General features: G+C 40.8%; 1 protein-coding gene across 1 annotated transcript in view; it reads right to left on the reverse strand.

The window, feature by feature from the left end:
• LOC126282191 (synapsin) overlaps positions 1 to 27164 on the reverse strand; it is a 783143-nt gene that overhangs the window by 699885 nt on the left and 56094 nt on the right. Inside the window, exon 2 of the mRNA XM_049981720.1 lies at positions 2623 to 2725. The gene's annotated coding sequence lies outside the window, so the exon portion shown is untranslated. The remainder of the gene's footprint in view (positions 1 to 2622; positions 2726 to 27164) is intronic.

The raw sequence follows: 27164 nt of genomic DNA on the forward strand, positions 1-27164 counted from the left end.
AAGAGTCAAAAGGACCGGTACAAAGCTTTTACATATGTATGCGCGAAACACGACGGTGTTGATCGAAGAGGTGAAAAAGCCTAAAAAGTTAATACTAACCACGGGATTACAGCAGAGGTGGCTTTCTACAGTTCTGAAGTAATGTATAGTGAAACGTCGAATGAGACCTACGATTTCGTGGAAAATTCAATGCTTGTAAAAATGAAACATCTTCTTGTCTTGGATTCGCATATCCTGTATTTCAAGTGCCTCATACAGTCCCATTAGTAAAGGACGGCATGAGAAACTTTTTGACCTCCTCCTGACAACGATGCGCCCACTTCATTAGAAATGGAATTTCTGGGTAACGCAGATACGGACGTGACAACCGAAACAGCGAAAAAACTGATTATTAATACTGTCTCGACTCTGAGAAATTTCAATCCCGTTATCACAGGAATTGAATATTTACGTATGTATTTTTGATGTGAAAATTCATCCTGATAAATATTTATTAATATAACCGTTCTCTGGCACAATTAGTAAGCTGGAATTTAGACAGAGATGAATTACACTGAAGCGGGCGCAGCAGCATTTAATTACAGATGTCATTTCACGCAGACAGGATTTGTACCTCACAGCGGACGGTGACCAGTTATGACATCCATTTCCATTCATCTACAAAAACTGGTTATCTGGCATATGTGCCAGGCGTCAAACAGTGTTATTTAAGCTTGAAGACAAACTTTACAGAACGTTTCCCACGCCTTCCGCTCTTTGCCTACATCGCAGTCACGTAATAGGGTAGCGTCACTGTGACGTCAGAGGCATGATCAGCTTTTGTGGACTCTACAGATTTTACAGTTATAGCAAAGAACTGAAAACCTACAAACTTGCTTCAACACATACAGCAAAAAATCTTTATCACAAGACCGAAAATTACAGCGTTACAACACTAGAACTTAAAGAGAAACACAATGAAATGGTGATAAGATAATGGTAGGAAAAGAAAAAAAAGTGCTAAATAAATTCAAACGCGCTCCTTAGACACAGTGAGCGAAAAAAATTTTCAAGTGGTGGTGAGTGTAATCGCAATTTGTCTTTTGCCCTCTTGTGTGCGAATATCGCAATAAACTACTCTCCACCAGCCACAGGGCTGTTTCCCTTGCCATTATATAGGAGATGTCATCTACTCGATTCGATAAACCATCAGATGATACGACGTTTGAATGCAGAAATGAGCAATGGACAAGACAGATACTTGACAGAATAACATGATGCGCGACAAACGAATACACTGCACAAGATGTTTTTCTTCCGGCAGGCCCTTGTACCTCAAAACGTAAACTAATGGTACAACTGGATCGTGGCAAGCATCTTCAGGACCAGTGATACTTCTTAACTACGGAACTCAAGAAATTACTTCAAAACAAAATTTACAATAAAAATTTGAACATTGTTTTACACCTACATACATACATGCTCCGCAAGGTACCATAATTTGCACTGAGGAGGGTACAACCTGTACCGCTGTTAGTCATTTCCTGCCCCGTTGCAATCGCAAATAGAGTGAGAGGAAAACGTTCTTCTGTCTACCGAAAGTGCCAGTCCCCTAAATTTTCTCAATTTAGTTTTTGTGAAAAGAGCGGTTTTTTTCTTCCATTGACTCTCATTTGAATTAAGGGCTCTTCCGTAATACTCGCTTGATGATAGAACCTATCGGTAACAAATCTTCCTTTAATCCTAACTGGTGGGTATCCCAGTATTCGATCAGTACTCTAGAATGGGTCGTTCAAGTGTTATCTGAACGCTGTCTCCTTTGGAGATGAACTACAAAACGAAGTCGATGATTTGCTTAAGTAGTATCGTTCCAATACTAACATGCTAATAAAAAAATTTGCTTCCTGCTTATAATGGCGGGAGAAAACGTTCCTGTGGAAGGTGAATTATTTATTAAGAAGGAGACTCCTGTTTCATTTCATTATTATAATTGCTCCAGAAATTGTTTCATTGAAATAATGGCTATTATTTTAATTAATCAAATTTTGCTTTATGAATTACAGATTTTTTAGTTTCAACCACTAAAACAAGAATCGCCACTTTAACGGACAAAAAGAAAAAATTGCCTAAAACGTTAGGTAGAGAAACCACAACATGAAGTGTGAAAGGAAAGGCTGTAACGGAAATGCAAAAAATGAAATTTGTGGGGAAAAAGAGGTTAAGCCACTTGTTCGTGATGAGAAGGATATTTTCGACCGAGTTAGTATTAGCCACAAATTTTCACTAGTCACCACCAGTTCGTTCTAATATTTTTATTTTGTGTTATTTCGGAGAACTGATTGCTGTGTCTTTTCGTTGCACCCTCGACCGACAACGTTCTCATTGTATCATCTATTGTTTCGAGTTTAGTCTGAGGTATATACAACCTTCTTACAAGTGCAGTCTCTTTTAAGGTGTCGAAATTAAGATATTCTCTGCAACGATTTACAGCGAATGGTAACTGAATGTCCTGCAAGCCCTGATTCCCATGCGTTGTGTTATTCACACCGACAGCCAGCTTCATGTAATCACGTTTTTCAGTTACGCAGCTAATTACCCTGAGTACACAGTGAACAGGTAAAAGAGTGCAGCAGCTGTACTCACCAGTCAGTGTTCTGGTCATCGATGACGAGCAGCGTAAAGCAGCGATCCTTGTTGTAGGCCGGCCTGGCCCCGGACACTGCGCCAGCGCCTGACACCGCCGCGCCTGCAACACAGAGCCGTATGAAGGGTTGCCGCCGTGTGGTATTGCAGGGGCACGCACTCTAGCTCGCAGAGGTCACCTGCACCTCCAAGTTCGGTTCATTTTGCACTGTTTTAAGTAGTGTCGCTGTTAGACCAATTTGGTGCTATCATTTTGTGATTCACTAGCTCGGATTTGACAGCAATCAATGAAAACACATAATAATTCAACAAATGTAAGTATCGTCGAACATCGATGTGGATCGTACAAAACGCTCTGTAGATGTGATTATGGAAGAAATAGTTCAAACAGTAAACTATGCGATTCTCGATTAATGTTTGTGAAGTAGTAGGGTCTATGAGTGTATACGGGGAAATAGCAATGTTTTATGTGGTAAGTTGGCTATGAGGACATTGTTGGTCCGATGGGCGACGTGAATCCTGATGGCGGACCAGAAACAGGAGTATTGTGAACTTTAAATCTGAGCTCGGAACATCTGAAGCGAGGTCGTTAGGGGTTTTTTGCTTTGTCATCGTCGATGAGATCGGTATTCATCATTAAACCCCAGAAATGAACACATTGCTGATACTGAGTAGCAGTCGATTTTTATATTAGTGTATTGCAGTGATTATTTATATTAGTACTAAAGTTTAACTATGCAGCCATTACATTATGCACGGGACTTATTCCTTATTATGTTGTTACTAAAATATGTATTCTGTTATGCGCAGTTAGCTTTCCAAGTTATTCTTTACAAGATCTATAATCAAAGTAATATATATAAACTGATTTTCAAAGGGGAAACAACGGTTAAATATCGATAGTCGGTGATCGGACATACGGCGCTGTGAAGACAGTAATGAGTAACTTTTGTTTCAAGACTTTGATCGCTTGAGTGACACACGTGAGAAAAACAAACTGGTGACTTCCGTGTGGTACTCTACACGCTGATAAGAATCGACATGCATAAAAAGTGTGACAGTTAGCTAGGTAACATTTTTATGTGGCGGAAAGCTGTGTTATGCAAATGCGAGAGTAAAAGATAGACGTTAGTGGTTGCTTGCAGCCATAAAGTGTCCAGCGAAATCAGACGGAAATATTATAGGCGCCGAAAGTATTACATTCACAATACGAGGAATATGACAGCGCTACTTTAATATTTATGGGCACGCTACGCCGTCGCCACCTCCACGCAGCAACAAACAATTGTGAAAGACGCGTTCAACACGCCCAGTTGGGTGACTTTAACATTCTAAATTGTTTTTTTTTTTCAATGCACTCTTGATTTTAAGGATTTACATAATCAGCGTTTTGAAAACAATGTACGTTTTCAGTGATTGTTTTGCAAGTTCGCATACTCATTGTTGATTATAGTTTCACGAAATTTGTAAATAAGCTTGAAATTCCTGTTTTCGTCATTTTGCAAATTTTTTGTGTTAAATTGTACAATTAAAATCCGATGACCCAACATCTGCTGGCATTAGAATGTTAAAAATATTCTTCCTTTATATTGGTAAGTTTATTACCGTTATTCAATGTTTTACATCATATATTCTGTCAATTGATCTGCAAAATACAAAAGCTAACAACTAACCTCCTCATAATAGGAACATACATTTGACATCACCTCACTTAAGAGCAGAAGTAAATAATGTAGTAGAGTGATTTGCACCTGAAGACGGACTCATAGTGTCGAAAATGAATTGTCTGGTTCACTGAAATTCGAAAAATTTGTGATTGAAGCCGTTATTCCTCATACTTTCTGCGTATTGAACAGAGCCACATTAACTACTGAAAAATATGGGTGTAATTAAATTTAAAAAAAACGTTATTCATTTTTTCTACAGTGATACGTTTTGTTGTTTGATTCTCTACTTAGTATGGGCGTACATAAGTCACGTTTTCCTGACATTACCAGTTACTCACGGTTTATGACTTCTATTGTTTTTAGCAGCTGCTATATCGCAAGTAGGTGACGTGTACTGTATCTCTCATGGTCAGATTGTCTCTCCCGCTTTCTCAGATTCCACAACTTACAGCGGCTAGCAGCAAAATGGTACCGAAGTTACACGTCAATATATCGATACCATAATGTTCAGGTTGATTAGTGTATAAGTTGGAGACTATCTGAGAAGCAAATAACAATGACACAGACGTGCATTTGCTGTGTACAGACGGACATACTGGAATTTTCCATAACGAAATAGGCGATTCCCTAGCAAAGAGGAGCATTACAGAGCCTGTTCCTTTTCTTCTTATTTCCGTCGAAGACCAATCCCTAATACTGATTTTGAACCTATGATCAAGAAATCTACTTCCCATGAAAGGAAAAGCGAGTGGCATGTGTATCAGCAATATATGTGCAGACACACCGTAATTACTCTGTGTGAAGCTACGTAATCTTGCTTTTACGCCACCCAGTCGTATGAGGCTGGGAGACGGACGTTACCCCGCACATTTACATAGACTAAATATTATAGATTCTGGAAGTTGTGATCAATATCGAAGTGACGTGGGTGGTTTGAAACATATAATATTGGAATGCACAAATATGAGGAAAAAAATGAAGTATCAGGTAACTTTCCTCTGCCTACAAGTATTTCCTCTTTACTTTACAGTTCTGAAGTAATTGCGTACACTTTTACAGTGGAATACTTAAAAGAGGCTGATATACGGATTGATACTTTGTACCATGAGTCCAAGTGGTTCACGCAAGCTTAAGGAGAGAGCCTTCGTACCGTTGCACACATTAAAAAAAGTTGTTACTGTTGTTGATGCAGCTTTCTGTGCCAAAGGTGGACATACAGGACATCAGGTAGGTAGTCATAGTGTTCTGGTTGATCCGTGTACGAAATACGTACCTTACTCTTTTTGTAGAAAATTTGATGTAATTTTTCCAAGACTCTTTGGAGTCCATGAGTACCAATATGACCTAGAATGTCTGTATTACACAATAACTGGCCTCCATTATGGCCAATACCACCGCTGAATTGATATAGATTTCAGGTGGAAGTAGAATCATTTTATAGGTACCATTAGAGGAGCTGAAGAAAGCGTATGATACTCTCTCTTCCCTTCTGTCTGTGTAAATACAGGCTTACTGTGACCAATATACTATGCAAGAGCCTTCATTTCCGTATAACTACTACAACCTACATTCAACAGAATCTGCTCTCTGTATTCATGCCTAGGTCTCACTCTACAATTTTAACCGCTCTCTCCATTACCAAGTTGACTGCTCCATCAGACATGGAGAGGTGTCCTATAAAACCATCCCTTCTCTTATAAAGGGGCAATCAAATAAAAACGGGACAGCTGGAAATAGTAAGCAAAGCGTTTATTATTTCATAAGTATTCGCAGTAACTGTTAGTGCATTTATCCCGCCTTGAGACAAGGCGGTCAATGCTTCCATGCAAAATTGAGTGCGGTTGCCTCCGGCATTATGGTTATACCCAGATGTGCAACTCTTCGACTGAAGCAAATCGACGGGCTGCGGATGTCTACCTTCAGAGCTTCAAAAATATGCAAAGCGAATGGGGAGAGATCGGGACTCTACGTAGTATGTTTAAGGATCGGCCGGCATGTTGCCAAGGTTGTTTCGAGTACACTGCAGAAGTTTCGCTTGGAGGCCCTTACACATCCTCTATATTGTCCCGATCCCTTTCCATGCGATCTTCATATTTTTGGAGCCCTGAGCAAATGCATTTGTAGCCGTCCATTTGTTTCCGATGCACGCCTGGGTGAAATCATTGTTTCGTGAGCAACCGGAAACATTTTTGCAAAAAGGCATTGACCGTCTTATGTCACAGTGGGATAGTGTATTAACAGGTATGGCTATTACTTTTGAAATAATAAAAGAAATCTGTATTGTTTTCATTTAACTGCCACTTACAGTTAAGGTGTAACAAAAACTGCTTTTGCCCCAATTAGATTCAGTATTAAATTATTCGATCTGCCTATCTAGTCTTCAATATTTTCTATAGAAACATCTTTAAATAGCTTCTATTCTCCTACGGTCTGAACTGCTTATCGACCTTGTTTCACTTGCGTACAAGCCTACAAAACACACAAAACGCTTCAAAAAAGATTACCCACCACTTAAACTAATACTGAATATTAATAAATTCCTCTTCTTGATACTTCTTCTTGCTTTTGTCCGTCTGCATTTTTTACCCTCTTTACTTCGGGCATTGTCAGTTTTTCGAAGCGAAAATAACAACACTCTTCTATTACTTTTGCTTTCTCATTTCCTAATGTAATTTCCACAGCATCGTCTGTTTTAATTCGAGTACATTTCATTACCCTTGGTTTACTTTTGACGATGTGCCTATTATAGCCTCTTTACAGTACAGTATGCACTCCGTTCAAATGCCCTTCTAAGCACTTTGCCGTCTCTGACAGAATTTTTATTTCTTCTCCCTGAACTTTAATTATCTTTCCAAATTTTTCCTTGATTTCTTTTACTGCTTATCCTGTGTGCAGATTGAATAACCGTGGGGACAGGTTACCATCCTGTCTTACTTTCCTATCAACAAACGCTTCCCTTTCATGTCCTTTGATGCTATATCTACAGCCTGGCATCTGCACCAGCTGTAAGTAACACTTCGCTCCATATGGTTTATACGCAATACCTTCAAAATTTCATTGTCGTCCACTTATTTCTTTCTCGAAATCTGCGATTGCTATAAACGGAGGTTTACCTTTCTCCAGCCTATCTTATAGCTTAAATCGTGGAATGAGTATTGTCACGCGGGTTGCTGTTTTTTTCCAGAACCTGAAGCGTATCTTCTCGCATGTATTTTATAGTAATCTCACACTTAATTTCTAAACTACGCGTCTGCAAGAATAAAAATTCACGTAAAGTTATCGTATCTGTAAGTCGTCACATCGAGTAGGCACATTTTGAAAGCCATGGAACTGAAAATTAATGCCAAAATGTTGTCACATTAAAATGAACTTTTCAAAAATATTTCCATCGGAAGTTGTCGTTCAGACTAGGCTACTGTGCAATGTTGGCCCCCATCATTATTTTGTGGCATTTGACAGCGTAAGTGACTGAAACTCTCATGCAGTGAAATGCTAATTAAAATGTAATCGGACTTCGTACTCTTTGAAAGCAGATTCGTTCTGAAAAATACGAAAATTGTTAACGGTAGTGCTCAATGGCGCACGATCGTTTTAACCACTCAACAATTTATTATACGGCTGATAATTTTAAATAATTTGAATATAAATTGTTTAATGAAATAAATAAAATGTTTTTTTAAATTAATCTCATTTATCACATTTAAAAGTTCGTCACACGACACTTAAATCAGAATAGTCGAGCACCAAGAAAGAGAGGGGAGACAGATTCCGTTATCAAACAAACGATATGCGCTAAATTTAAAAAATATCATGATACAAATTAGTAGCTTCTTTGGCTGTAAGTTCATAGTACTAATTTTTTGCCAGACAGTGCCCTACCGGTACACATTCACAAATGTCTCTGAGCATAATGGAACTTAACATCTGATGTCATCAGTCCCCTAGAACTTAGAACTACTTAAACCTAACTAACCTAAGGATATCACACACATCCATGCCCGAGGCAGGATTCGAACCTATGACTGTAGCGGTCGTGCGGTTCTGGACTGATGCACCTAGAACCGCTTGGCCACAACGGCTGGCTACAGATTCATCTCTATACACATTGCGTTATATGTGTTACTTGTGTTTGTTGGAGATGATACAGAAAAATGAAGCACTATAAACCGAAACTGACAGTTCCCGAGGTCTGCATGTGTCGATACTTCCATTCCTCTGATAATTATTTGGGTCAGTGTTTTGCAACCATCACTTACTAAAATAATGGTTTGATTTTATTCACACTTGTTAGCACCTTTATTCTCTGGAATTATTAGATTCTTCCTGAAGTCTGAGGGTATTTGCCTGTCTGATATCTTGCTCAATAGTAGAGTAGTTTTGTCACGGCTGCCTGTCCCAAGGGGAATGTCGTCTACTTCCTGGTGATCGTTTCCACCTGGATCTTTCAGTGTTCTGTCAAATTCTTTTCGCATTATCGTACGTCCCAACCCTTCTTCATTTGTTTCCTCTTCCCTTTCTATAACAATCTCTTCAGGAAATTACATTTGTATAAGAAGACTCAAACTATCTTTAATAATCTACTTCAATTGAGACCATTCTGAAAACAATTTGTACGTAACGTAGTAATGACTATAATTAAATATCGTTTGCATATTGTACTAGCCATAATGCTGAGCTTATTCTGTCAGCTTACTTTAGCTAAAACGTTTATGTTAAGTCTGTACTGTTTAATTATTGCTGACTGTAGAGTCAATGATGCCTAAAACATAAATAAATAAGTAAAAGAGCCATACGCGGCTGTACTCTTTGTTCCGCAGGAAGGAGACCCCAATGAGATATCAAAAAAGGCCGAAAAATACATGCAATGTTTACTCAGTATAAAAACCCATATCGCCTTTATCGACCTTGAAAAGGCTTTCGACCGTGTGAGCCGTGAGAGCCTATTACGTCTGAATGTGGATATCCTGATTCCCTAATAGGGCCAGTGAAAATTCTATACGAAAATACACGCATTGTAATAAATACATGTAGAAAACGATTCGAAGAAGTAATTATTAACCAGCGTGTTAAACAAGGGTGTCTACTTTCACTTACCCTTTTTAATATTTACACTGATTTCATTTTTCGTGAATGGAAATATACAGCAAACAAAGGAATTTAGATAACAAATGAGGAATACCTTATAGTACTTCTGCTTGAAGTTGACATCGCTATTATTCGAACAAATGAGGATGACCTCCAAAGATCGGTATACCAGTTGAATGAAATATGCCAGGAGTACAACTTTAAAATTTCTGGTAACTAAACAAAAATGATAGCATTTCGAGGAAAATATCCAGTCAGACTGATAATCGTTCCAGACAACTCACTTTTAGTTAAAGTCTCTCAAATCTCTTATTTGGATTCTTATATTGAAAACAAAATACAGAAATTCCTAGTTCTCTGTTACCACTGGTCGAATATTAGGCCATAACGTACAAAAAGAGACCATCATGAAATTTTGCGAAGTGATGGCGGTTGCTGTGTTACCCTGTGAAAGCGAAAGATGGGTCACCACAAAACATTCAAACAGAAGAGATGAGGTTCCTAAGGAAAACGAATGGCTCCACAGGAAAATACATGATTCGAAACGAAGATATTAGAACATAATTATTTTCAACTTGAATGAAAAAATTGAAACATACCGTGAAAATTGGAGACAACACGTCATGAAAATGCCAGGTTGCAGAACTCCCCAGAAGATTCAGAACTACAAGCCGAATGGGAAAAGAGATATCGGAGGACTTCGAAAAAGATGGGAATAATGGTTTTTTTTAAGTTAGGAACTGGCTACAGGTTAATCCTTGAAAGGAAGATGACGATGTTTTTGATGATGACGATGATTTTTACTTACTTGTTAAACTTGAGATCAACTGTGTACAAAAGCAAGAGATATTGTCGTAGGGGAAAGCTCTCACAGCCACGTACCTCCACACCACCCGCAGAGGCACGTGTTTCTCCTGACAGACGACTGCTTTCAACCAATAAAACTGTCGCTGCCTCTCTCCAGAAAGGGCACCCCGGTATTTCCTCAGAGGGGACGTATGGACACACCCACCGTGTCGCGCTTTGCGGCTGCCAGACACACGAGCAGAGAGCGTAGACTCGCGTGGGTCGCAGAGGGACCGCAAAGCCATTTGTCGGGACACTCCAGCGACATCGACCGCTGAGACGTCTCCCGTCCCAACGAAACGTCTCAAGGCGCACGTGAGGGGAGCCGTACCAAGTGTGCGCAACCAGCTCCTGGCCCGGTTCGGCACTCTTATTATTTATTTACTCATTCTAATCAGTTTTCTCTGTAACAATAATGGTCAGTTGAACTTACTTTTAGGAGGAATAGTTACGACGTTTTCAACCGTCCCCTTGAAAAAACAAAGTTGTGGAATTAGTCCATGATGTATTTGCTGATACATGTCTGCTGTATTGGTACATATTGAAACCCCAACCATGCAATAACGTAGCATGCCGCTAGGGGACCCAAAACTAAATGACGCAGCACATTAATGGAGTCTTTTTCTTTTTTCTCAATCCTTAGACTGCGACAGCAGCATTTGTTCTTCCCAATTTTTTTTTGTCTTTCGCAAATTTCGTCGGTTCATTGTTGTCCGTTTCAGATTTTTTTTTTTATCTGCCCTGATCTCCTGAAGTCTTGGTCTTGCTCGTGCCTTCTTCCCAGGTGTCCAACCCTTCAGTCCCTCTGTTCCTTGAACACCACAAGCATCATTTCTCCCTTATGTTGTTGAAGGCTTTTGCACAGGACGTTCTCTCTGTCCATGAAATCATAAGGACTCATCTCCAGCATATTACTTCAGATGCCTGCAGTCTTCTTCAAACTGTTTCCCCTGTTGGCCATGTCTCCGAGGCATGTACGGCAAATCTCCAAACAAAATATCTTACTCACTGTGTCTTGGTAATTAAACTAATATTTTTCGAAGTTAGTTGTTTATTCTTCCTGTCCAGTGATGTTTCAGGATCTGTAATTTCGCATTTATTCTCCTGTCATGATCTACTATCCTTTGTTTTTCTATTCTACGAACTTAAAGCTAAAGATATGCTTCAAATTTCCTGTACCCTGACGTATTATTGCTGCTGTGAATGAAGCCTGACTACAGACAAGAATGCTGATTTTTTTCCTTATTTATTTTAATACGATATCTTTCTGAAACCACAGTCTTCATGCTTTCCACGGGGTTTTGGAGACTGTTTTTGTTGATGAAGTATCGGGCGCTAGTTCGTTTTCTGCATTTGAAGAGAAACAATGCTCTAACAACCCACGATGAGGTACAGGAACCGCACAGCAACCAAGTCCCGGTTGAGGCACTTTTAATGTGCCAGGAAGTTTCATATCATTGCAAATTCCGCTGCAGAGGAAAAAATTCGTTTTGGGAACGCCCAGTATGGTCAAAATAGTTGAGTAACGAAGAACGAAGTGTCAGACTACCTCAATACCGGAAACCGCAAGAGGAGGTAACGGTGCTCAAGGACCGGCGTAGGACAATCAATCATGGATAAGTTTTCAATATCAGACACGTTTTGAACGTCACAAAGGTAGTGGCTCATTGGGGGCCATGTCTGTTCACATCCATATGAACAGCCCACCGAGCCGTGTCAGTAGCGGAAATGTTGGGCCTGTGTCAGGCCAACCCTCAAGACTAAGGAAGTTATTTCTAATGGTCTAACATATCTGCAGCATTTCTGTTGCTGTTAAAAACCAAATACCTCTTGATACTTCTGTTTAAAATGCTGTCCGCTATTTTTTTCTCCTCCAACGGTGTCCTAAGGTACTGGAGCACGGACATTATAATATGTAGCACGTTTGTAGACATGTACTTGCAAACAAACCAAAAATTAATCACATAAATTAATTTTTTCGACGTGATAAAACTTTATGACTGTTGTTTGTTACTGTTGTGCTGTTCTCTTCTCATATAAATTGCTTATCATCCACATTTCTCTTCCACATAAGGATAAAATGAAGACAAATACTTTCGGACAAAATTTTAAACCCTACTTCGGCCATCATCAGTTATTTTGCTGCCCAAATAACGAAGCTCATCTATTAGCATAAGTGTCTACTTCCCTCAGCCTCACCTGATTTGATTCGACTGCATTCCATTACCATTGTTTTACTATTAATGATTTTCCTCTTGTAATCTCTTTTTAACACACTATTCATTCCCTTTTACTGCTCTGCCAAGCCCGTCGCCGTCTTTGACAGAATTACAATGTCATCAGAAAACCTCGAAACTTTCATTTCTGCTCTATAAATAATTCTCTTTCCAAATTTCTCCTTGCTATCTTTTACAGCTTGCTCAAGATACAGACTAAATAATATCCACAACAGTTCCTTTTCACTCCCAACTCATCTATAGTTTCCCTTCCATATACTTCGACGCTTGGAACTGCGGTCTGGCACCTGTATAAGTTCTACATAACCCTTCATTTCCTGTTTTTTAACTATGCTATCATCGAAATTTCAAAAAGTTTAGTCCTGTTCCTACTGTCAAAAGCTTTATCTCATTTCACAAGCGCTATAAACGTAGATTTGACTTCCTTTAATCGTCTTCTAAGATAACTACGATAATTCGTAGAGACAGCATGCATCGCGTGTTACTACATTTGCCCGGAACCCGAAATGATCTTCCCCGAGGTCGGGTTCTAATAGTTTTTCGATTCTTCTGTAAATACATAGTGTGAATGGTTTGTAACCTTGACTTTAAACTATTTCGGTAGTATCCACAGTTGTCGCCAACTGTCTTCCTTGAAAATCGAATTATTACATGTTTCTTGAAGCCTGAGGGTATTTCCCCTGTGTCTCATTTTGCAGATCAAGTGGAATAACTCAGTCATGTGTGCCTGTTCTAAGGATATTAATAAGTCTGAGGGAATGTTGTTCACTCCAGGGATCCTGTTTTCACTTATATCTTTTCGTTCTCCTTCAAATTTTCTCGAAGTATCGTCTCTCTCATCTCAACTTAGAGTAATTTCGCTTCTCTTTCTACGATATTGCGCTCACGTTTGTTTCCCTTATTGGTTAAAGACACTCTACATTTTCCTTGCGCTTTTTACCTTTCCCTTCTTTGCTTAGTACTAGTTTGCCATCTGAGCTCTTGATATCCATGGAGATGCTTCTCGTTTCTCCTATGGGTGGCCTGTATCTTTTCCATGGCTATGCGTGCTTCTACAGCATTGCGTTTTTTCTCTAGTCATTCCTGCTTAGCCGTTTTGCACTTTATATCAGCCTCAGTTTCTGCTCGTCTTTATTTTCTTTCACTTGCTTCATTTGCTGCATTTTATATTTTCTCCTTCCATGAGTTAGATCCAGTGTCTCGTGTAATATCCAAGAGTTGTTACAAGGCCTTTTCTTTCTACTTACTGCGTTTTATTGGCAGAACACTTAGAAAATATAACAGAACTACTAAAGAGACTACCTACACTACACTTGTCCATCCTCTTTTGGAATACTGCTGCGTGGTCTGGGATCCTTCCCAGATAGGATTAAAGGAGTACAGCGAGATTATACAAAGAAGAGCAGCACGTTTTGTATTTCCGCGAAACAGGGGAGAGAGTGTCACTGACATGATATAGGATTTGCGGTGGACGTCACTAAAACAAAGACTTTTTCGTTGCAGCGAAATCCTCTCACGAAATTTCAGTCACCAACTTTCTTCTCCGAATGCTAATATACACTCCTGGAAATTGAAATAAGAACACCGTGAATTCATTGTCCCAGGAAGGTGGAACTTTATTGACACATTTCTGGGGTCAGATACATCACGTGATCACACTGACAGAACCACAGGCACATAGACACAGGCAACAGAGCATGCACAATGTCGACACTAGTACAGTGTATATCCACCTTTCGCAGCAATGCAGGCTGCTATTCTCCCATGGGGACGATTGTAGAGATGTTGGATGTAGTCCTGTGGAACGGATTGCCATGCCATTTCCACCTGGCGCCTAAGTTGGACCATCGTTCGTGCTGGACGTGCAGACCGCGTGAGACGACGCTTCATCCAGTCCCAAACATGCTCAATGGGGGACAGATCCGGAGATCTTGCTGGCCAGGGTAGTTGACTTACACCTTCTAGAACACGTTGGGTGGCACGGGATACATGCGGACGTGCATTGTCTGTTGGAACAGCAAGTTCCCCTGCCGGTCTAGGAATGGTAGAACGATGGGTTCGATGACGGTTTGGATGTACCGTGCACTATTCAGTGTCCCCTCGACGATCACCAGAGGTGTACGGCCAGTGTAGGAGATCGCTCCCCACACCATGGTGCCGGGTGTTGGCCCTGTGTGCCTCGGTCGTATGCAGTCCTGATTGTGGCGCTCACCTGCACGGCGCCAAACACGCATACGACCATCATTGGCACCATGGCAGAAGCGACTCTCATCGCTGAAGACGACACGTCTCCATTCGTCCCTCCATTCACGCCTGTCGCGACACCACTGGAGGCGGGCTGCACGATGTTGGGGCGTGAGCGGAAGACGGCCTAACGGTGTGCGGGACCGTAGCCCAGCTTCATGGAGACGGTTGTGAATGGTCCTCGCCGATACCCCAGGAGCAACAGTGTCCCTAATTTGCGGAGAAGTGGCGGTGCGGTCCCCTACGGCACTGCGTAGGATCCTACGGTCTTGGCGTGCACCCGTGCGTCGCTGCGGTCCGGTCCCAGATCGACGGGCACGTGCACCTTCCGCCGACCACTGGCGACAACATCGATGTACTGTGGAGACCTCACGCCCCACGTGTTGAGCAATTCGGCGGTACGTCCACCCGGCCTCCCGCATGCCCACTATACGCCCTCGCTCAAAGTCCATCAACTGCACATACGGTTCACGTCCACGCTGTCGCGGCATGCTACCAGTGTTAAAGACTGCGATGGAGCTCCGTATGCCACGGCAAACTGGCTGACACTGACGGCGGCGGTGCACAAATGCTGCGCAGCTAGCTCCATTCGACGGCCAACACCGCGGTTCCTGGTGTGTCCACTGTGCCGTGCGTGTGATCATTGCTTGTACAGCCCTCACGCAGTGTCCGGAGCAAGTATGGTGTGTCTGACACACCGGTGTCAATGTGTTCTTTTTTCCATTTCCAGGAGTGTATTTTGTTGATGCCGATCTACATAGCAGGAAAGATATAGGTGTTTTTTCCACGCGCTGTTAGAGATAGGAATAACAGAGATGAAGGAGGAATAACAGAGAATTACTGTGAAGGCGGTTCGATGAACCCTCACCAGGCAGTTAAGTGTAATTTGCTGAGTGTCCATGTAGATGTAGATGATGGACCATCAAGGAATCGTTATATTGATAATGGAGACAAGTGCAGGGGATAAAGAGTGTAAAGAGAAGTTGGTGGTTGAAGCAGTACTCAGGTTCAAGTGGATGTAAAGTATGCATACATGAAGAGACTTGCACAAAATACGATGTTGATGAGAGCAGTCTGCCACCAATACTCGGACACAAGACAATATGAAAAATGACAAAAGTCATTATGAAAATTGTTCACTGTATTTGTATGTGTGTGTGTGTGTGTGTGTGTGTGTGTGTGTGTGTGTGTGTGTGCCACAAAATAATCTTAGATAACACAACTCTACAGAAAAATCTTTTTTTCTTCTTGCCAAGGATATTTGAACGTATGCTGAGTATATTTGGTATGCTGAATCTGAATCTAAAAGTGGATTTCCCAAATTGGCTCTGGTTTCTTAGATACAGGCTATCTCTGACGTGTAGCGATTAATCGTTAAATTATCAGTAAATCGGTTGTGAATTATGTAATTCTGTATGCCTGTTTATTTTATATTTTCTGATTGCTTATGTAGAAATATAATATATGCTACACGTCATAGAGGAGAAGGTGAGATAATGGGACGTGGTACTAATAGGAGACACCCTCTAGTGTCTCACAACTTCGAGGGAAGTCAGTTGGTGACAACGCTGCATTGAAGGTTAGGGTACAGCACCATCTTGTTTGAGCTCAGAGCGGCAGCTGAGCGAGGAACGAGCGAGTGAGAGGACGCGACTTGTGTAATAGCTCTTAAACGTTTTTGTTAGTGAAGAATTTCTCGTTCATTGTATCAAGAAAAAGATATGTCACGATTAGTTATACATTATTGTTAGATCAATGTAAGTTATAGATCATATTGTAGTATATATATATTGTCTCATTAGTTCCACCCTATCATATTTATAATAATATATTTTTACAAATATAATTTTTGTTTTATTTTATTCTTTTCATAGGTAAGTGTGTGTTCTTCGGGTAGAGGTTGTTTCAACTCTCCTGATGTGTTATGCCATATTCGTGGAAAATACACTCTGGACGAACAACGGAAAAACATCACTGACTTTGTGAAACACGCCTGTCTTACGTATTTGGGGATTAAACTGGAAGAACCATCATAAACGTTGGGCTCCTCTTAATGTTTGCAATAGCTGTGTCGAGTCTTTGTGACTGTGGACTAATGGTAAACGAAGGAGTTTAAACTTTGGAGTGCCAATGCTGTGGCGAGAGCCAAAAAACCAACATAATGATTGTTATTTCGCATTGTCCGTGTAAAAAGTTTCAATTGCTACAAGAAACGTAAGTGGGAATAACCTCATTTAGAATCAGCAAGGCCACATAGCGATGACTTCCCTGTACGAGCAGTGTTCACCACTCTGCCAAAACTGCTTCCTTCCGATGATGATGATTTGCAGGACTTAAACACTAGCAGTAGTAGTGAATCTGAATACGAAAGAAGTTCCACAAGACATCAGCTCTTCAGTCAGGAAGAGCGTAACGATTCAGTAAGAGACCTCAGTCTTTCTAAAAATTCTTATGAAAACTTGGCATCTAGACCAAATGAGAAGAATTTTCTGCAACGAGGAACTAAAATCACAGCCTACCGGACAGGAGAAGAAGATTTACTCCCATTCTTCAGTCAAGATGATGCACTTCATTACTGCAGTGCCATCCCTGGTTTACTACGAAAAGTTGAACTACCAAAATACCAACATCAACACTGGAGGCTTTTTATCGATTGCTCAACCAGAAGCCTAAAATGTGTGTTGCTGCATAATGGTAACTACTATGCATCCATTCCAATTGGGCACTCGACGAAACTTCATGAGGAACACGAAAATATCCAAATGATTCTCCAGAAACTTCGTTATAGTGAACACCAATGGCCTATCTGTGCTGATTTAAAAGTGGTTAACTTCTTACCTGGAAGCAAAGTGGATACACAAAATTCCCTTGCTTTATTTGCATATGGCACAGCAGAGCAAAGCATGATCACTGGGAAAAAGTTTCATGGCCATCAAGATATAGCTTTACTGTAGGAGTAGCTAATATCCTAAAAGAACTATTTCCGCGTGGAGTGGCCGCGCTGTTAGAGGCGCCATGTCACTAATCATGCGGCCCTCCCACCGGAGGTTCGAGTCCTCCCTCGGGCATGGGTGTGAGTGTTGTTAGTTCAAGTAGTGTGTAAGTAATGTGTAAGTCTAGGGACCCATGACCTCAGCAGTTCGCTCCTTTAGGAATTCACACACATTTGTACATTTTGTTGGCAGGAACAAAATCATTCTTCCACCACTTCATGTCACGCTTGGTCTAATGAAGCAATTTGTGAAAGCAATGGACAAAACTAGTGACTGTTTCAAATATATATGCAAATCATTTCCTGGACTCAGTAATGAAAAATTAAAAGCTGGTAATTTTGATGTCCCCAAATTCTCAAGCTTATACAAAATTTAGAATCATTGTATCAAAGTAGATGGGTCAAACACATGTTGGTGGACTCTTGCTGGAATCTTCAGAGTGACTGTCTTGACGATCAACACAAGAGAAAATCACACAGGCGGAGTTTTTCCATATGCCAAAGGTAATGTTTTTAAAAGACTGACTGTTTTTTTCCTTTCTTCTTCTATTACATGCTGAATCAACAATAAAACTGCATTTTTGTGATACTTTTCATATGTTTTTCTCATTTTCATTTGACTATGTGCACAATGTATCTCAATTAATACTTTGAAGTTTTGTTTGTTTATCTACATACTGTACGTTACCACAATAAATAGAGCCAATCTATCAATACGAGTGACATATTCAAATTCAGCCGGCCGGTGTGGCCGTGCGGTTCTAGGCGCTTCAGTCTGTAACCGGGCGACCGCTACGGTCGCAGCTTCGAGTCCTGCCTCGGTCATGGATCTGTGTGATATCCTTAGGTAAGTTTAAGTTGTTCTAAGTTCTAGGGGACTGATGACCTCAGATGTTAAATCCCATAATGCTCACAGCCATTTGAACCATTTATTCAAGTTCAAGGTCATAAAGGTACCCTAAATTCACTGTCAATTAATTGTCTACATAATCACTATTGACCAGTGCAATTAATAACGCGGAATGCTCTAATACTCGATGCAACACCCTGGGACTTCCGAGTTAAAACTAATTAAGTAATAACTAACTGGGATTAATGAGATCTTATTGGTTTCCCGATTGAGGCGAAGTCGTTAAATCCAGATCGTTTACTGCTTTTAAGAAGTGAATGGAGGTTAATAATCACATAATAGCACTTTGATTTCTTCCTTAACAACACGATGTCTCGATTGGATATCGGGTCCGCAGTCCACAGGACCTTCGCCTTTCTGAGACACGTAACGTAATTGCAGAGCTGTCGGCGACAGTTAAAGAAAGACCCGGTCAACTTTCAGTTTTTCAATTTCTTACAGGGTTCATCATCCTTCCATTGAACTCTGTGAGAAGGGAAAAAGTCACGAATCAATAATTACTGCTCTCCTGTTTGAATCAAACAGTCGTCGGAAAATGACAATTTCCGGTCCCTGCGTTGGAGACGACTCCGCTATCAGCCCCGTTTAAACTCCAACATGTTACTTGCTATGTTCCAGACAAGTGCAGCAAACTATATACAGGATATTTCAAACTATTAAGCCCATGTCATAGGCCCACATCATCTACATGAATGACGATGGAAACTTTGTGTAAATTTTAATTAAAAGTTGACCTTTGCGTCACTTCTACGAGGGGCGTTCAGTAAGTAACACAACATTTTTTTTAGGCCAGTTTCGGTTGAAAAGCTGTGGAATTTACTGTGGGACATGTGTAACACCATAGCTCTAATGCTCTACTGATTTATTTTGCCTTTTGTTTTATTTAATGTTACATCGTTGAGCTTCTGTAAATATGTTTAAATCGATAACACATAATTGTATATTCCTTTCTTTGTTAAATCTTTGATGTCATGATTTGATTCTGTACAATGTAGTGTATCTGTCATTTAAATTCTTTGTCCCAATTTGAGGGAGACAAAACTTACTGTTTATATTTGGAATTTGTTTAAATAATTTTTTATAGAAATGTTAATATGTGTGAAGGTTCTGTTTTATTTAAAATGTTTGGCTGTTGTTATGTAACTGCTGATCCTCACTTTGGGTTCTTAATTATTTCATACGTAAAAGGTGGTGTGGTTCCCCTCGGGAACGAAACTGTGTATTCCGCGCAAATTGTGGTTGGCCTAAGTAGAAAACGTGGAACAAGAGTCAGTCGGGAACGAGCTACCAAACTGTGAACTGCCCATGTAAAAGTTGTATATTGTGCTGGTTCCGAAAGAGGCTTTTCCTGACGCTTTCTAATGCCTCGGATGGGTGACGAGCTGGAAATTGGTATCTATCATCGCCACCAAGAAATGAGGGAGTCCATCAATTATGCCTGCAAATACACCTGCTAACATGCAATCGCCACCACATTGCACAATCACTGTAACGGAACACTATAATAATGTACAGTGAAGGATCAGCTTACTGGATGTGTTAGTGTGCTCAAATATAAGGTAATTTATGCACCTACCTTGATTTTTTTCCTTATCATAACACCTCTCAGGTTCCTCTCTGTTTGAACTAAAGTGATTACCGAGTGTCCTTATTGAAACAACATTAAAGCCCAGTGTTTTGCTAATTAATGCCTCTTGAACACAGTAAAAAGAAAGTTAAAGTTAATGTGGCAAGAAAGTGAGTTAAAGTAAATGATGCTTGCTGAAAATAATTTTCCTATTAAAACTGCTTATTAATATGTTTGAAAAGTGATATTGAACCTATGCCTATATTATGATTCTACAGTGAATATTGATAGTAATATTATTGAGAACAGTCAGTTTGAACAAGCCTTGAAGGCAAAAGTATACGTAGTTTTCTGTTGCCATTATGCAAATAGCCATGTTATAACTGTTAGCATTTTCTTTAACGTGAACATATGCAGGTGCCAGAGTTCATTGCACTCTTGTGTTTGTCCGTTGAAGTTACTCATACTTATATTCATAAACAAGAATGTCAATAATTCTCTTGCCTAATTGGGCTGGCGACCGTTTTCTTTAGTCTTTGAACAGTGTAGATAGGTAAAATATTGTTCGTTACTGTTTAAATATTTACGTAATTCTGACTTTTACTTCCGATAAGCCACCTCCGTTGCGTACAACACGGTCGACATAGCAAAATTCCTCTAAAAAATGGTTCAAATGCCTCTGAGCGCTATGGGACTTAACATCTGTGGTCATCAGTCCCCTAGAACTTAGAACTACTTAAACCTAGCTAACCTAAGGACATCACACACATCCATGCCCGAAGCAGGATTCGAACCTGCGACCGTACCGGTCATGCAGTTCCAGACTGAAGCGCCTGTCTTCAGCTTTGAGGTTATGGTACAGTAGTAGCAGATTTTACTGTTATACATGGTGGAATATTCCTCCTGCAGTCCCTATAGTTTCATGATGTTCCGATACATGCCGGCGCTATACGTAGCCTGCAAAATGGCGTATTGTGACGGAGGTGCGTTCCAAGCGGAGAGCTGTCACTGAATTTATTTCGGCGAAAAACCAGAGTATCGCAGATATTCATAGGCTCTTACAGAATGTCTACAGAGACCTGGCTTTGAACAAAAGCGCAGTGAGTCGCTGGGCGCGGCGTATGTCATAATCAAAACAATGTCGCGCCCAACTAACCAATCTCGCGCTTGCCGGCTGGCTGCACATAGCTGTGACTCCTGAAATGTTGGAACGTGCGGACACGCTCAATGGAGGTGATCGCCAGATCACAATCAAACACCTAGCTGCACAACTGGACGTCTCTGTTGGTAGCACTGACACACTCGTCCACCAACTGAGGCACTCGAGTGTGCCCGTTTAGTTCCTCGCCGCCTAACATACGACCTTAAAAAACAGTGAAGTACCATCTATGTGGTATTGCTTTCGCGTTACGCGGCTGATGGTGACACGTTTTTGTTGAACATCGTCACAGACGATAAAACATCGACTTCGACCAATAGAGTGAAACCTTACGGGTATACAGGCCTTCCCAGAAACGAGACGTAAGGCCGTCATATTGAATGTCGATTTTGTTGAAAAATAGGATTTTGTAGTGGGTAATAATGTGGCGCACTGGACTCCTGTGTAAAACCAACCTGTTTTCAGAAAAAGAGTATGTTGAATTACTTATTGGATGCTCCTCTCATAAGATATTATTTGGAAAAAAGCTAAATATTTGTTGAAACTATACGTGTAACGAATGCGATAATTAAAGAATCACTTTTCCAGAAATAGAACTGACTGTGTTCTTCTTTTATTTGTTAAGGAAGTGTGAATGTGGTTTTTTCATTGAAGCTATTAAAACACGGCATTAGGGGATAGGATATACAGCAGGCAAGGGCAGCATGTCCACAACATACTACATTATTTTCGGTGTAACTGCATTACAGAATTCCAATGTCAATACCCACAGTGATCACATTATTCAGATCTTTGCCGCTAGCTGTCCCATTTCGCTGTGTTCATAATGTGTCAGTGATGAAATATGTCTTTAGATGTGCCAGGTGTTACGTTGTAAGTCGAATTGGTGTTGAATTGGACATACCGTTTACGAGGCGTTGACATAATTTCGTTATATTATATGATATTATATACTACGTATCTGATACGTGGTAGACATATAATGTGAATAATTACCGCAGAATGATAATTAATCACTAGAAAGTAGCTACAAAAAAGGTAACATCTATGGCACAAGCAACTGGTCCAGCTATTGACCTGACTCTAAGTACACTGCTATCTTTCTCCGCCGAATACCTCCGACTCTTACCGTCTTTTACTCTCGGTAAAATTCCTGACTCATTTGACAGCAGAGTAAGTGGACATGTGGCATCCGCGGAGGGATTAGAAGGGGAACACCTCCTTATCTGGAACTGAACGTGGGATCTCCAGGGACAGAGTTTGGTGCTCAACACACTACACCACTGCGGCTGCAGAAAATAGCTGTAGATACGAAATAACAACGTCGTCAAAAAGGAAATAATAGAAGAGACAAATGGAGAAGGATTAGCATTTATGCAGTTACATGTGGCTGTGACGCTCTTAAATGGGAAAATTATTGAGATATTTCTCCAGTTTTTAAAAATAACTTTTCTTGGGCTTTAGCCGTTTCAAGTGGATACGATACTTTGTTTGTCAGTGATTATGAACCAGCACACAACCTATCTCCAAATCCAAGTCTCCTTACGACTACATAACACTTTCAAATTGCTACTTCTGAAGCTCGTAATAATGATAAGAAGAAATTTTCCAGAAATTAAAACATTAGGAAATCACTGTTTCGGCTGGCCAGTGTGGCCGAGCGGTTCTAGGCGCTTCAGCCTAAAACCGTGCGACCGCTATGGTCGCAGGTTCGAATCCTACCTCGGGCATGGAAGTGTGTAATGTCCTTAGGTTAGTTAGGTTTAAGTAGTTCTAAGTTCTAGGGGACTGATGACCTAAGGTGTTAAGTCCCATAGTGCTCAGAGCCATTTGAAATCACTGTTTCGCACCTGCGACGTATCAGATTGATCTGGCGGTGTCGGATGCTTTGTCGTTCTCAGCTTAAAGTAGCATATAAGCTGCACCTAAACAGCTGCAACTGCACAATATAACAATGACGTTAAGTTAGTTATGGGCGAGCTACTACAAATCACTATAGCCAAGATGAAATTTTTCGTGTTAACTTTTCAGAAAGTTATTAAAAGAAAATTGTTCACGTGTCAGTATATGCATATACATCGTTCACAAAGTGAGTTTAAATTGTCTCTATTTCACCTTCATTATTAAATTTCCGCTCGAAGTGTGTTTAATAAAGCTCAAAATCCGTGTACTGAATCGACAGACTCCCTGCAGTGTAGTCAACGTTTTAATATTACTGAAAGCCAAAATGAATAAAAGTTCATTAAACCACAAAATAAATATACAGGGTGCGTTCCGAAAGTAATGCAATTATTTTTTTAAGTAATTTATTGAACAGATTTGCACAAACACTTAAAATTCTTCAAAGTACTGTCCTTGGGCCTCTACACATTTTTTCCAGCGACTCTGCCATGACCGGTACGCGCCCTGGAAGGCGTCTGCTGGGACCTCTCGCAAGGTCTTCGTCACGGCGGATTGGATCTCGTCTATGGACGAAAAACGGATTCCTTTCAGGGCTGACTTAATCCTAGGAAACAAAAAGAAGTCAGCTGGGGCGAGGTCAGGACTATAGGGGCGGTGGAGCAGTGTTGGCACCTGGTGTTTGGCCAGGAACTCACGGACTCGTAGCGCGTTGTGGCAAGGCGCGTTGTCGTGATGGAGTTGCCAAGTAGCGGAGATGTCCTTTCTCGTCCTGACGATCCTTTTGCGGAGTCTTTCCAGCACATCCACGTAGTAGGCAACGTTAACTGTCTGTCCTTGAGGAACAAACTCCTTATGGACCACTCCTTTGCTGTCGAAAAAGACAATGAGCATTGTTTTCACTTTTGATTTGCTCATTCTTGCCTTTTTGGGCTTGGGGGACTGATCAGTGTGCCACTCAGAGCTTTGGCGTTTTGTTTCTGGGTCGTATTCAAAACCCCAGGTTTCATCACCAGTGATGACGTTGTCCAAATAATCAGGTTCAATTTCAACACGTTGCAAAAGTTCACTTGAAATTTCCGCTCGGTTGGTCTTCCGTGACACGGTCGGCGCGCAGAGGTTTACAATAACAGACGTCCTGCCGCTTCCACAGCTCGGAGAGCACTGAAACCGGTTTCGCGGCAAAGCTTAGCGTCCCCCCCCCCCCCCCCCACCAACTCCATGTGGCCCGCTCCCACTCCGACTACTTGGAGCGGCGCGGGAAATTCAATTGCATTACTTTCGGAACGTACCCTGTAAGTCCCAAGTGTTGCTAATTTAAGAAGTTCTGACCACATCCACTGTAGAAAAGAAGTACAGGTTTTCGTAACCACACTCAAGAAACTAGATAAAAAGTTCGAAGTCCACAGAATATTTTCAGATTCCGAACTGTGACTCAGCAGCTAAAAATCTGCAAGGTACGAGAATACGTACATATAAAAAGCTATGTTCAAGCTGAAAGGTGCGACAAAATAGCCGCCCATATCGACGCAGATCCTGCCCCGCACCGCACATGCTCAGAAACTCAAGGATCCTGCTGCAACTCCTGGTCTGTCTCATATGGCCGATCGGTCGTAAGACGCCAGTACAGCTATCCAAATTCCATATCTATATAGTGAGGACAAAACAAATTACATCTGAAAATGCACGATTTTGAGATGATTAAAGTGAGCTGTTGCAGTAGCTCTTTCGATAAATAGACCACTCATAATTAAAAAGCTAACGACATGATTACACACATTCATTAAATAATTAACACTACGTAATCTTCATCATTTGCAATTTCCCTCATTGTTAAATATTATTAAATGCCGTTTCCGTTTGTGCAATAGGATTTATCGTACACGAAATATAATTTGAATTACGCCCGAACGTGCTAATTGGCTGGAATAAACCTAATAAATGACAATAAATTTACTTTTTAAAGACTGTGATTGGTACGCCCAAAAGTCTGTTTGCACATGCCGCATTACTCTTATGTGTAGCTGTCTCACATTCTGAATTAACTAGATTTTATACTGAATCTGTATACACTGAGGTGTCAAAAGTCCTGGGATAGTGATGTGTACAAAAATGGATGACGGTACTATTGCGTACACAAGTTACAAAAGGGCAGTGCATTGGTGGCGCTGTCATTTGTACACAAATGATTCATGTGAAAAGGTTACCGAATTGATTGTTGCTGCACTACGGGAATCAACAGACTTTGAACACGGTATGGTAGTTGCAGCTAAACAAATGGGACATTCCATTTGGGAAATCGTTAGGAAATTCAGTATCACGTGACCCACAGAGTGTGCCGAGAATGCTAAATTTCAGGCATTACCTCTCACTAGGGGCAACGCAGTGGGCGAGTGCTTTCACGTAACGACCGAGAGCAGCGGCGTAGCTTGGAGTTGTCCGTGCTAACAGGCAAGTAACATCGCATGGAACTACCGAAGAAATCAATGTGAGACGTACTACAAACGTATCCATTTGGACAGTGCAGAGAAATCTGGCGTTAATGCGCCACAGCAGCAGACGGCCGAAGCGAGTGCCTTTGCTAACAGCACGACATTGCATTCAGTGCTTCCCCTGTGGTCGTGGCCATGTAAGTTGGACCCAAGACGACTGAAAAATTATACGAGGGGACCTTCTGGGAGGTGCATCGAGTTATGAGCTCCCACTGCGCCTGCTTATAGTGTGGGTACGTACCTATCCCACCCCTAAAATTGTAGGTGCCGATGCGACTAAGTTTTTGAAATATTGCCTGTTAAAGTTTGGGCAGCTCTTTATATACATGCTACTTTTGTTTCCTTTTTTCTTCAAATGCCTGTTTTAATTTATAATTAATCGTGAATGTTCCGCAATGAATTAATTAAAAAGAAATACAAGTCTCTATAAATCAAAAATACAAATTGAATGTCACAATTGTTTCAATTTTTTGCGTTTTATTTATTTTAACAGGAGTTTTTTTAACTTAATGTAATTTCTTGAAATATTTTATTATTGTTCAATTTGTTTTAGTTGCATTTTTAATTTTGTTCCGTTGAGGTAGGGAATACTAAAAAAAACAACGAATGAGGGATTAAAAATATGTTTCATTTAATGGAAAGTTAATCGATATTTCCTATATTTTTACGAGTACATTCCGACGGATGATACTTGTTATAAAAACAATCAAAACATTTGTACTTCAGACACCACGAACATTGTACAAATGCACATTCATTTTCGTCGCAATCGCATCTGTATTTTCTCAAGTCCGCAGGAAACGCCACTGCATTGACGTTATGAAATACTTCTTTTTGCGATGGATTTGGCGTTGCGAAAACAAAAGCAGCGTAGACGGGCCTCGAACCAGGTTCGCCTGGACGGGAGTCTCGCTCGCTTGCTGCAATAGTGAAACTTTCCTGTATATAAAGAGCTGCCCGAACTTTAACAGCAATATTTCAAAAACGAGGCCGCATTGGCACCTGCAGTTTTAGGATGTGATGGGTGCCTACCCACACTATAATCAGGCGAGGTGGGAGCTCATAACCCGATGCACCTCCCAGAAGGTCCCCTCGTTGGCCTGGTCAGATGAATCCAGATTTCAGTTGGTAAGAACTGTAGGGTTCGAGTGTGGTGCAGACCTTATAAAGCCATGGATCCAGTTTGTCGACAAGGCATTGGGCAAGCTTGTGGCAGCTCTATAATGGTACGAGCATTATATGTAAACACAGCTCGTACCATTATAGAGCTGCCACAAGCTTGCCCAATGCCTTGTCGACAAACTGGATCCATGGCTTTATAAGGTCTGCACCAACTGAACTGATCATTGACTGGTAATGGTTATATTCGGCTACTTGGAGAGCTTTTGCAGTCATTAAAGGGTGGAATTTATGTGGAACCCAACTGTTCACGACTGATTTGAAG

Source organism: Schistocerca gregaria, chromosome 7 (genome assembly GCF_023897955.1).
Source record: "Schistocerca gregaria isolate iqSchGreg1 chromosome 7, iqSchGreg1.2, whole genome shotgun sequence".
Lineage (NCBI taxonomy): Eukaryota > Metazoa > Arthropoda > Insecta > Orthoptera > Acrididae > Schistocerca > Schistocerca gregaria.